The 13,533-nt window shown below is 43.8% G+C and overlaps 1 protein-coding gene across 1 annotated transcript in view; it reads left to right on the forward strand.

Moving 5' to 3' along the window:
* The window catches only part of LOC126284097 (DNA (cytosine-5)-methyltransferase 3B-like), a 338,027-nt gene that overhangs the window by 16,745 nt on the left and 307,749 nt on the right, over positions 1 to 13,533 (forward strand). The window lies entirely within an intron of this gene.

Genomic DNA, 13,533 nt, shown 5'->3' on the forward strand with positions numbered 1-13,533 from the left:
AGCGGACGCATCGCCCGGGCAGCGACTTAGAGACGTCGTTGATCAAATTCTTAGTGAAGAGTCTCCCTTTTATGAAGAGTCTCCCTTGTAGAATCAGCATCGATTTCGCCACTGGAAGCGAATTAAGTGGTTTCTCTGTAAGCAGAGCGACGATTCTTCGCTTCTTTGCAGATTATTATTATTATTATTATTATTATTATTATTATTATTATTATTATTATTATTATTTTGCGAACGAATACTTCAGTCAGTTTCTGTCGCTGGCTTATGAGCAGATAGAAATCTCGACTGTGTAGACAGAATTTATAGGTACGCAACTCCTCTGCAGGGCGACCAACGGCACCGAACAATCGACGCTGCAGAACGACGCCTTCCAGAACTCTAAAAGGAGCCACGGCTCGGCAGATAGGGAAACAATCACAGTAAATGTATTTCGCTCCATTTGCTTTTTCTCTGAGCTCTTCACTGTCAGTACCAGTCGGAGTGGAGGTATTCTGTTTCACAGGGCTATTCAGTATCCACAAACTTTCTGTGTCCGTGTAATAAACTAGGGTGCGATATTGAGGAAAGTCACAGATGTTCTCCAAATCTCAAAGCTAAATTAAAGGTAAGATTTAATATTCTGTATTTATTTCTCTGGTGTTTGAAAATAAATAATTTTATGGTATCAAGTTGTATTGATTCTAGTAGGGTATCTATTCAACATAACGGATCCCCTAACTAAGCTAGAGTAGAATATCATCACAACTATGTACCTCATCTAATAGATTCCTCTATGTGTGGGTTGTCAATGGCTGGGCTGTTTTCAGTTTATTTATAAGAGTGATACTTCCGTTGTGGACACAACATTGGCAACCTCTCATACACACAGCATATGTACACTATAACACCGTTTTTAAAAAAAATTCACCCACTATTTTAGGCCCTTAGTGGTCGAATTTACAAAAATGTTGAAGCATGTAGTTTTTTATTTTTGACAAACCAAATACCAATTTTCTTAGTTCTAGCTTCAAAATTACCTCATTAGCGATGTACTTTCAAAAAATATCGTTCCCTACTGCACCCCCTTAGGGGTGGAATTTCGAACAATCTTCTACTAAATGATGCCTACAGTAAAAGATCAACGCTCTCTCCAAATTTCAAACTTGTATGCTTAGCAGTTTTGGTTGGGCGTTGATGAATAAGTGTATCCTACAGCCACATCACTAATTAGTCGAAAGGTTTCAAAATGGTTTCGGGAAATGATACTTTTGTACCAGCGGCCTTGAAATTGACTTGTAAAAGGTAGTCAAGTTACGGGACCAGAAAGCAACAAGATGTGATGCCATCGAACCCAAAGATCTGAGGTGTTGACGGACAAATGAAGAGCTGAGTCCTGGAAGATTGGGCAGGATACGGCGAGAAAACAGTCTGGCTACTACTACTAACATTACCACTGGTTAGAGGAAAAAAAGGAGCTGTTATTCGAGAAACGAATTCTGTTGCTATGTCTGCGTAGATCTCATCTTACGACTACCAATCACGCCACGTCTATTTTTAAAACGCTTTGGCTGTATCCAACCACTGCCTCTACTGCTTACAGTGTTAAGACTAGGAATATGTTCAGTATGTTAACTGCCATCGTCTTAGTATCCGATTTCCCGCTGTAACGCTTTGTGGCCTCACCAAAGGCAGATGCTTCGTCTAATCTGAGTCACAGCCGGTGAACCTAGAGTAGACGCTTGACATACAGCCCAATCTAGCACCCCAGCAAAGTTTTAGAGATTTGTACATCGAAAGCGAAAGCTTATAGTCGTGTTGTCTCCATTCCGGAGACTGGTCTAATTCTGCTAAGCAAGGCAGTCTATCCCGGGCAAACGTCTTCATCTCTGTATAACGGCTGCAACTTGTTTCCATTTGAACCTGCTTATTGTACTCAATCCTTGGTCTCGCTACAAATTGTTTTCCTTCGTGCATTCCTCCATTACCAAATTGACCATTCCTTGATGCCTTAGACTGTGTTCTATAAACCGATCCCTTCTTTTAGTCAACTTGTCAACTTATTTTTTCTTCTTCCGCGCCTTATTCCCCATATCTCTTAAGGTCATCACCCCTGCTCTTGTTACGCCGTTCCAAACCAGTTGTACCACGAATTTCTGTTCTCCCCAATTGGATACAATACTTTCTCGTTAGGTATTCCACCTACCAATCAAATCTTAGGCATTCTTCTGCAGCACTCCATTTCAAAAGCTTCCATTCTCTTCTTGTCTAAACTGTTTATCGCCCAAGCTTCACTTCCCTACAAGGCTACACGCCAGACAAATACAACGAAGTGAAAAGACATGAGATAGTGATGTGTACATATACAGATGGCAGTGGTATCGCGTAGACAAGGAATAAAAAGGCAGAGTATTTGCGGAGGTCGTACTGGTAATTCGTGTGAAAAGGTTTCGGACTTGATTACGTCCACACAATGGGAATTAAGAGATTTGGAAAGGGGATAGTAGGTGGAACTAGACACATCGAACATTCCATTTCGCAAATCGTTAGGGAATTCAATATTCCGAAATCCACAGTGTCAAGAGTGCGCTGAGGATATCACATTTCAGGCATTACGTCTCACTACGGACAACGCAGTGGCCGACTGACTTCACTTAACGACCGAGAGCAATGGAGTTTGCGTAGTTGTCAGTACTCACAGACAAGCAACACTGCAAGAAATAACCGCAGGAATCAATATGAGACCTACGAAAAACGTATCCGTTAGGACAGTGTGTCGAAATTTGGCGTCAATGGGCTACGTCAGCAGACGACCGACGCGAGTGTTTTTGCTAACAGTGCGACAACGCCTGCAGCGCCTCTCCTGGACTCGTGACCATACCGGTTGAACCCTAGATGACTGGAAAACCGTGGCCTGCTCATATGAGTCACGATTTCAGTAACAGTTGACGGTAGGATTCGAGTGTTGCAGACCCAAGTTTCCAACAAGACGCTGTATAAACTGGTGGTGGCTTCATATTGGGGTGGCTGTGTTTATACGGAATGGACTAAGTCCTCTGATCCAACTGAACCGATCATTGACTGTAAATGCTTACGTTCGGCTACTTGGAGGCCATTTGCAGCCATTCATGGACCTCCTGTCCACAAAAACGATTGGCTTTCTATGGATGACAATACAACCACGTCGTGGCCACAGTTGTTCACGATTGATTTGAGGACCACTCTGAACAGTTCGAGAGAATGGTTTGGCCACCCAGATCGCTCGGCATGAATCCCATCGAACATTTGTGAGATTTAATCGAGAGATCATTTGGTGCACAAAATCATGCTCCGCTAACACTTTCTTAATTATGGAGAGCTGCAGAGGCAAAATGGCCCAGCACGCCTGCAGAGGACTTCCAGCGACTTACTGAGTCCATGCCATGTCGAACTGCTGCACTACACCGGGCAAAAAGGAGGTTCGACACAGTATTTCGAGGTGTTACAAGACTTCTGTCGCCTCAGACTGCTTTCAGAACGATTTCTTACCACAAATTTATATTTGATGTCAACAAATTTGACGGTCTGCGTTATGTTTCCTCTCAACTCCGGCCATCGGGAGTTATTTTGCATTACAAATAGCAAAACACGTCTACTATTTTTAATGACTCATTTCCTTATATAATTCCATCAGCATTGCCTGATTTAACGCGACTATGTTGCATTAAATCTGCGTATTTGCGCCGACCGCTTTGGCCGAACGGTTCTAGGCGCTTCAGTCTGGAACCGCGCTGCTGCTACAGTAGCACGTCCGAATCCTGCCTCGGGCATGGATGTGTGTGATGTCCTTACGTTAGTTAGGTTTAGGTAGTTCTAAGTCTAGAGGACTGATGACCTCAGATGTTAAGTCCCATAGAGCTTAGAGCCATTTGAACCATTTTTGCGTATTTGCATCCTGGTAATAGATGGTTCCAGGGACTTCGGCTGTTCGATATGAAATGAAAATTACAACACCTACAGCAGTCTCTTTTACATTTAATTTATTTAAGCAACCAGCTTCGTTCTTCCATTACATTCATCTAGAGGCCCTTTTACCAACGTAAAGTGGAAGGAATCCCAACTCGTGTGCAGTCATAACACGAAACTGGTAGCGTAAATAAATTAAACCCAAAAGAGACGTTTACAAGTGTTTTATTTTTCTGTTTATGTTACATTAGTCTTGTTTTAATCTTTTTGACATGCATCGCATAATCTGTTTTCAAGACACTTCAGTTCCATTCACCTGCACTTCCATGTCCTTTGGCGTCTCTGATAGAATTATTGTGCCAACGGGAAACCTCGAAGTTTTTATTTCTTCCCCGTGAACGTTAATTCTCTTTCCAGATTTCTCCATTGTTTCTTTTTCTGCTTGCTCAGTATGCAGATTGAATCACTAATGCTTCCATTTCAAGCCTTTCGAATCTTGTTACTGCCGTCTGGTTTCTGTACAGGTTGCAGATAACCTTTCACAGCCTTTATTTTATCCCTTTTAGCTACAGAATATCAGTTCATAGTCGTGTGCCATGTAAATGACACCTTGAACACCGAACCGTTTAATAACTGTTGTGGTATTCGGCGTGCCTCAGGACGTCACCGAAAGTATTCGAAGGAGAACGGCTCATACAATGGGGAGAGCCAGGCAAAGTAGCCAGGGTAAGGTATTCCTATTTCTTAAGGTGGGTAGCGATAGGCGGAAATGCATGGAAATGAATGATTATAAATAAAAAACAGCTCTGAGCACTATGGGACTTAACTGCTGAGGTCATCATTCCCCTATAACTTAGAACTACTTAAACTAACTAACCTAACGGATCTCCGTGCCGGCGCGTTCACAGGAGCTCAGTCCGTCAGTTCACCTGATGATGGCGACATGTTTGATCGCCGAAATCTGCACGAACAGTTCGACGACGTTTGCAGCAGCGTGGACTATCAGCTCGGAGACCATGGCTGCGGTAACCCTTGACGCTGCATCACAGACAGGAGCGCCTGCGATGGTGTACTCAACGACGAACCTGGGTGCACGACTGGCAAAACGTCATTTTTTCGGATGAATCCAGGTTGTGTTTACAGCAACATGATGGTCGCATCTGTGTTTGGCGACATCGCGGTGAATGCACATTGGAAGTGTGTATTCGTCATTGCCATACTGGGGTATCACCCGGCGTGATAGTATGGGGTGCCATTGGTTACACGTCTCGGTCACCTCTTGTTCGCATTGACGGCACTTTGAACAGTGGACGTTACATTTCAGATTGTCACGACCCGTGACTCTACCCCTCATTCGATCCCTGCGAAACCCTACATTTCAGCAGGATAATGCACGACCGCATGTTACAGGTCCTGTACGGGCCTTTCTGGATACAGAAAATGTTCGACTGCTGCCCTGGCCAGCACATTCTCCAGATCTCTCACCAATTGAAAACGTCTGGTCAATGGTGGCCGAGCAACTGGCTCGTCACAGTATGCCAGTCAATACTCTTGATGAACTGTGCTATCATGTTGAAACTGCATGGGCAGCTGTATCTGTAAACGCCATCCAAGCTCTGTTTGACTCAATGCCCAGGCGTATGAAGGCCGTTATTACGGCCAGAGGTGGTTGTTATGGGTACTAATTTCTCACGATCTATGCACCCAAATTGCGTGAAAATGTAATCACATAGCAGTTCTAGTATAATAAATTTGTCCAATGAATGCCCGTTTATCATCTGCATTTCTTCTTGGTGTAGCAATTTTAATGGCCAGTAGTGTAATAGCATGCGATTGAAGCATAACATTAGAAGTCAGCATGTTTGCGGGTATCAGGAAATACACCTACGAACACTCGAAGCAGTGGCAACGTTTTCAGATACAAGTCTCTGCGTCCATGTGGCTTTCAGTGGGCACGTGTGTGGTTATTCAAAATAATATTTAGTTTGGGATTAAAATTAGAGGACACTGCCAATATTACGATTTTAATTTATTTGCATTACATACAATCAATGTACACGACTGCATGAAGCACCATTGCACACCGATTGTAAAGCTAGCTGAAAACTAGCAATCTAAACGTTTGCTTAGAATGTTTGCAACCCCAAGGCTCTCCGGAATTCCATTTCCGTCCTAACCCCTAGCTGCTACCGCTTTGCTTGCATCTGTTGACTGTCGAGACCTTGTCTTCTGTGCAGTCTATGAAGCGCCTAAGCCCTAAAGGATGACATCGCTGGCGACTTTCTAGTTGCTAAGTTTCTGATTCCAGTCAACGTCTTGTTGTGCTAGAACGATCCACTCGGCTCTGCATCGGAGATAAAATTACTTAAAGTGCGTTAATAATTATAACAAAACGGACATAATTTCGTGTAAAGTAAATCAAGATGACCACACACCGATGTGAGAAATCAAATTGAAACAGACTATATGACAGAAATTTGGCTACGTCTTTGATGCAAAGGAGAAAATAAAAGATCTAAATTCGCATAGCTGTCACAAAAATAGAATTTCAGATTTTTTTAAACTAAAATGTGAGGCAGGAGAAAATTGTATAGCCCCCTAATTGATTTATTTTTTTAACACCAACCTACATGTCAAGAGTCTTGAATTTGCACCAATCTTGTCAGTATAGTCTTTTTAACTACAGAAGTTGCATGTGGAGATGGTTTTATTGCAACGGCACAGTTCCCTATTGACGTGGGAGCCACGTTCGGTACTTAGTTCTAACGAATTGCTACGTCATCCTGCTATCACTTAGAGAAATTTAAATAAAACTGCCGATCTTTGGCGTGAAACTACTTCGAGAGAGGTGGCTTACAGAAGGCAGCAAGAATATGACACACTATGCTACAAAGGAATGTCGACGTGCCGGTCTCCACCTTCTTAGCGATGGAAATTACGCTGAAGAGCCAAAGAACCTGGTACACCTGCCTAACATAGTGTAGCGACCCCGTGAGCACGCGGAAGTGCAGCAACACGACGTGGCCAGGACTCGACCAATGTCTGAACTAGTGCTGGAGAGAATGGACACCGTGAATCCTGCAGGACTGTTCATAAATCTGTAAGAATAAGAGTACGGGATGGCGAGGAGGGGGGGGGGGGGGAGATCTCATCTGAACAGTACATTGTTGCAAGGCATCCCAGGTATGCTCAACAATGTTCCTGTCTGCGGAGTTTGGTGGGCATCGGAACTTTTTCAACTCAGAAGAGTGTTCCTGGAGCTACTCTGTAGAAATTCTGGACGTGTCGAGTGTCGCATTGTTCCGCTGAGACTGCCCAACTCCGTCGGAATGCACAATGGACATGAATGGATGCAGATGATCAGACAGAATGCTTACGTACGTGTTACCTGTGAGAGTCGTATCTAGACGCATCAGGGGTCCCATATCACTCCAACTACACGCATCCCACACCATCACAGAACCTCCACCCGCTTGAACAGTCCCTTGCTGTCATGCTGGGTCCACGGATCCATGGGGTTGTCTCCATACCTGTACAAGTCCATCCGCTCGATACAATTTGAAACGAGATTCGTCCGAACAGTCAACATGTTTCCAGTCATCAACAGTACAGTGTCGGTGTTGATGGGCCCAGGCGAGGCGTAAAGCTTTGTGCCATACAGTCATCAACGAGATACGAGTGGGCCTTCGGCTCCGAAAGCCCATATGGATGATGTTTCATTGAACGGTTCGCACGTTGGCACTTGTTGACGGGCCGCCACTGAAATCTTCAGCAATTTGCGGAAGGGTTGCACTTCTGTCACGTTGAACAGTTCTCTTCGGTCGTCGTTCGTCTCGTTCTTGCAGGATCTTTTTCCGGCTGCAGCGATGTCGGAGATTTGATGTTTTACAGGATTCCTGTTATTCACGGTACACTCGTGAAATGGCAGTAGTGGAAAATCCCCACTTCATCGCTACCTTGGAGACGCTGTGTCCTCCGCTCGTGCGCCGACTATAACACCACTTTCAAGCTTACTTAAATCTTGATAACCTGCCATTGTAGCACCAATAACCGATCTGACAGCTGTTCCAGACAGTTGTTGTCTTACAAAGGTGTTGCCGACCGCAGTGCCGTATTCTGCCAGTGTACATGTCTCTGTACTTCAATACGCATGCCTATACCAGTTTTTGGTGCTTCAGCGTAAATTATAATGCTCGACCTCGGTGCAGACGAAAATGTTTGCCATGCACAAGTACACAGACGTACAGAATATGTTCATCTACATATACACGCACCGCTGCATGACAAAAAGTAGAGCACCCAGAAGGCAAGGTCGAATGTCAATCATACCCTGTCGGCAATGAATCGAGCAGCAGCCCACTGCAAAAGTGCAGCCCCGGGACCGGATAACACTCATTATCCAATGCTCCACCACATGCCAGAGGAGGGATGAATTCGTCTATGGAACACAAACAAAATATGGACTGACAATTCCACACCCTAGAAATGAAGACTGCTCGGGACCTACCAAGAAAAGTCGTCTGAATGCACCCCGTCATAAGAGTTCAACCCCATCACTCTTCCAGCGGGGTACGTAAGACGTTAGAACGGATGATTAGACACAAATTAGAATAATGGATTGAGAATCAAACACTGTCCCTTGGACAAGCCGGTTCTAGAAAGGGTAAAGACACAACTGAAACACTGGTATTATTAGTTACTGATATTCAACTCACGTTCAATGACAATCAGTGTTTGCTAGCAGTGCATACCTTTGTGATAGTGTTCTGATGCCACTATTGATGACTAAGTAGAAGAATAATGACAACCTGCTGTCATTCATACACAAGCTATGATTGTTGTCCAGCAGAAACTTAGTTATTAAAAGGGGCAGTGAAACAGTAGAACAAGCAAAGGTTTGTACTCGTATATAACATTCTCGAACTGCTTGCCGCGCCATCCGAGCAAAAAAACGTCCGAGAATGTTTTATACAACAGAGCCATCGCAGAAGACTTCGTTCTCAAGTAAGGGGTTATCACAGGACTCGGTGTTGTCGCCACTGCTGCTCAATCGATTTACATCAGACTTATATTCAATGTTTCACCCAAGTATACAAGTACTGCAGTATGCGAATGATTTACGTGCATATATTCGTGGCGACAGTTTTACTGTCAACAGCAGATGGATAACGCTATGAGAACTCCCTCGAGATAACGCCTCAGAAGTCAGCTATGTTCATTTATACGAGATATAGGCTGAATCAAATGAAAACATCAGATTAGTACCCTTTATGTTCCCGGTCACAAGGGTAGCTTTACATAGATCATAAACTAACACGGGCACATCACATGTGTAAGTCAGAAATGTGAAGGTGCCACCAACATCCGTCGCGATGTGACGGGTGTTTATTGGCAAGCAGACCCGAAAATCAGCAGTGAAATATGTCGCGCTCTAATGAGACCTTATGCATCTGTTACGGAGCAGCAGCGCAAAACAACATAGAAGAACTAGATACGTGCCAGTATAAAGGTATCAGAGCCTATACTGGATCATTCAGGTCGGCTCTATCTGACGCTCTGCTGATGGAAGCAAATGGAAGTCCATGAGAACCACCCAGAAAAAAATTACCGCCAAATTCCTGTAGAAGCGTTTTCACTTCCTACATGACAGTTTATTGACCAAGATTAGGGAACTCACTAAAAAGTGCTATAGCCTTTCACGAGAAACTACTGTCCTAACAGATTCTTAATTCGATGCTTCATCTTTCGTGAATACGTCACCACTTTTCAAATCTAAACTGATTCAGCACGTCCTATTCTAAAACATTAGTGAAGCAGAATATCAAGATGCACCTTCCATTCATCTAAGGTATACTGAATGAGAACATTTCAGTTGACATCCTAGCAACATGGCCATCTCCAAGATCAGGCACAACATTACGATCACTGCCTACTACTGGATGGCGCCTGCTGGCGTTGGGCGCACTTGATGCGGCAACAAAAGTATTTAAGCGGAGCAGACACGGACTGGGATCATCCTAGCTGAGACATGGGCTGCAAATGGGGAAATCCATTGAAATAAGCGACTTTGACAAGGGGCACAGTATTATTACGCAGAGACCGTAAACGAGAATATCGAAAACGGCGGAGCTGGTCGAATGTTCACGTGTTACCGTTGTGAGCATCTACGGAAAGAGGTAGGACAGTGAAACTACCACTAGGCGCTAAATGGTTGGACGTCCACGACTCTCCACAGAATGTGGGGTTTGGAGGCTTGTCTGTTCTGCAAAGTAGGATAGATAGTGATCTGAGGCATCTATACCGAAAGAGCACGATGCTGGTGCACGCACAAATGTTTCGGAGCACACTGTTCATCGTCATTGATCAACATGGACTCTACAGCAGACCACACCTACGTGTTCAAGTGACTCAACGACATCGACAATTACGATTGCAGTGGGCATTGGTACCAATGTGATTCGACGGACAGTCTATAGAAACGCGTCGGGTCTTCGGGTGAATCACGCATTTGCTACACTAGGCCGCTGGTCGTCTCCACAAACGCCCTCATCGAGACGAACCCTCAAGCACCATGCCAAGGTTCGCGCGTCTACCACCGTCGGAGGTTTGAGTCATCCCTCGGGCATGGGTGTGTGTGTTGTCCTTAGACTATGTTAGTTTAAGTTAGAGTAAGTAGTGTGAAGCCCAGGGACCGATGACCTTAGCAGTTTGGTCACGTAGGAACTTACCACAAATTTCCAAAATTTTCGAGATGAACGGTAGCTCTAAATGTGCAGTGCCACGGATGCAGACTGCTGGGGTCAGTACTATGCTATGGGAGACATTCACCTGCGCTTGCATGGGATCTGTGACAGTAATCGAAGACACACTAACAGCTGCGAACCACCTGTATCCCTTCCTGCTTGATATCTTCCCGAACGGCCATGTCATCCTTCAGCAGCAAAATTGTCTGTGTCTCGGAGCCAGAACCGTGCTACACTACATTGAGGAGTATTATAGTGAAGTCACGCTGATATCTCGGCGACCAAATTCGCCTGATGTAAATCCATCTGGGTCACTATCAGGCTCTATCACGACGTGCGCAAATCGGCGGCCCATTATTTGCGCGAATTACGGGACCTGTGAGTAGACATATAATGCCACATATCTTTACAAAACTACCAACGAACTGTCGGATCCCTGATATGCAGCCGGCCGCTGTGGCCGAGCGTTCTAGGACCTTCAGTCCGGAGCCGCGTTGCTGCTACGGTCGCAGGTTCGAATCCTGCCTCGGACATGGATGTGTGTGATGTCCTTAGGTTAGTTAGATTTAAGTAGTTCTAAGTCTAGGGGACTGATGACCTCAGATGTTAAGTCCCATAGCGCTTAGAGCCATTTGATTTGAACCTGATATGCAGAATCAGTGGTGTAATTCGTTCTAAAGACGGACAAAGAAGCTATTAAGCAGGAAGTTATAATGTTTTGGCTCATCAGTGCAATAGAAGGATCTAAAAAATAGACAGGACGGGCAGCGTATCCGCAGGTGGCATGACTAATCGAGGAGCCAAATTCAGTCTTCCAAGTAGCGTCCATACTCACCGCAGAACTTAACGAGATGTTAGAGGGCCTTCAATATGCAAAAGAAGTTCAAGAAGAAACAATCATAATTTTATCAGATTCAAGCTCAGCATTGGTGCTGTTAAAATTATCCAGTGAATCGGGTAGAAGAAACAGTTCTGGAGCTTTCCCACTCAAATAAGACAACCATCATATTCATTGTGAAAGCGCTCAGCGGAATGGAGAGAAATAAAAAAGTAGATACTCTGGCCAAGGAAGGCGTGTACACTGGCTCAGTGAAATATTATGAAGTGCTACCTGGCCATCTTCATTATAAGATAAGAACTGCAATCACGGCCCGATGGACAACCTCAAACGGTTCTATGAAATTAAAGGGAGATGTTATACTGTAGTGGTACCAAATTTCCGTCACATTATTGGTACCAGAATTGCAGATACATTAGAAACTTCATAATGACAATGGTACGGCTTCAGTTCAATCGTAGAAGATTGCGACATCATCTCTACTGCCTCAGTATAGCCACATCTTCTGTTTGCGAATGCCGCAGTGAGGAAGATGTTAATCAATTTTTTTCTAATACAGAAGGTATCAAGAAACTACGAAAGTAACGCTGTGTCTGATGTGCTTTGGAAATTCCTTACAGACAAATTTTAAAACTGTTTTAAGTAACAAAAAACTAAAAGATGTGTAGCTCCTATACAGTTTTATAACATAGGACCAAATAAGAATATCAGAAAAGAGAATTACTTTTTACGGTGTATATTCTTACATAAAACAAAACGAAGCCGCACTAAGGAATTACGCGAATTAGACGGAAATCGGTAGATATAATGTTCATCTACAGGTATACAAATGAGTACAATTTCAGATAAATTGAATAAATTATTCAAGAGAAAGAGCTTCACAAACTGAGCAAGACAATAATGCGTTGATCCACCTCTGGCCCTTATGCAAGCAGTTATTCGGTTCGGGCGCTGGTTGATATAGTGGCTAGCTGTCTCTGACTGTCGCTCACCATACGGTCCGACATGCATAAGTGATGATGGTCTGGGGTATAGTTTCATTTCATAACACGACCCTTTTAGTTGTCATCAGCGGTACCTTTATAGCCCACCGGTGCGTCGACAATGTTCTATGTCCTGTTTGGTTGCCCTTCGTCGCAAGGCACCCCGATCTTATATTTTAGCAAGTTAGTGCCTGCCCGCACACGGCAAGTGTTTCTATTGCCCGTCTTTGCTTGCCAAGGCCAGCAAGATCGCTGGATCTCTCCTCAATTGACACCGTTTGGAGTATTATGGGCAGGGCCGTCCAACTAGCTCGTGATTTTAACGATCTAACGCTCTACTTGGACAGTATTTAGCATGATATCCCTCAGGACGGCATTCAGAAACTCTATTAGACAATGCCCAAGCAGAATAACTGCTTGTCTAAGGGCCAGAGGTGGACCAACGGGTTACTGACTTGCTCAATTTGTGAAGCTCTTTCTATTGAAAAAAATCATCCAGTTTTATATAAAATGTAATCTTTTCGTTGTCTATAAGGATACATTACATCTACTGATTTCCGTCTCATTCCAATAATTCCTTCATGGTGTCTCGTTTATTTGTCTTACAGTGTAATATAGTGGACATGTTAATTTTCTTAGACTCTTGCTTAAATGGATGCAATGGAAAATTGTTTTGTTTTAATTTTTTTATGGTTCTAAAGTTGACTGTGTGGTTGATGCTCAAAAAGCATTATCAAATTTTTTAAAAAATATTTCATTAACAAAAGTGGCTAGTGTATTAATTAATTTTGTACTTGAGATGATACGTTCAGACAATCAACGAAAGAGGAATTGCAATGCTGAACTTGGTGGCTCAAAACGAATGTTCTTTTATGGACAGAAGCTGAGCTGGATTTAATCTAACGCCAATGTGTTTGAAGATATCCAGACTGGCGTTGTACGGCATTTTAAATGTCAGTGACTCAGAAAAATTGTGCAAGTAGCTCGGTTCGGCCATGTGAATGTAGTATGTGTTGAGCGCGAATTGTAAGACATCGCTGGGGAA

This window comes from Schistocerca gregaria, chromosome 1 (assembly GCF_023897955.1).
Source record: "Schistocerca gregaria isolate iqSchGreg1 chromosome 1, iqSchGreg1.2, whole genome shotgun sequence".
NCBI classification, from domain to species: Eukaryota; Metazoa; Arthropoda; class Insecta; order Orthoptera; family Acrididae; genus Schistocerca; species Schistocerca gregaria.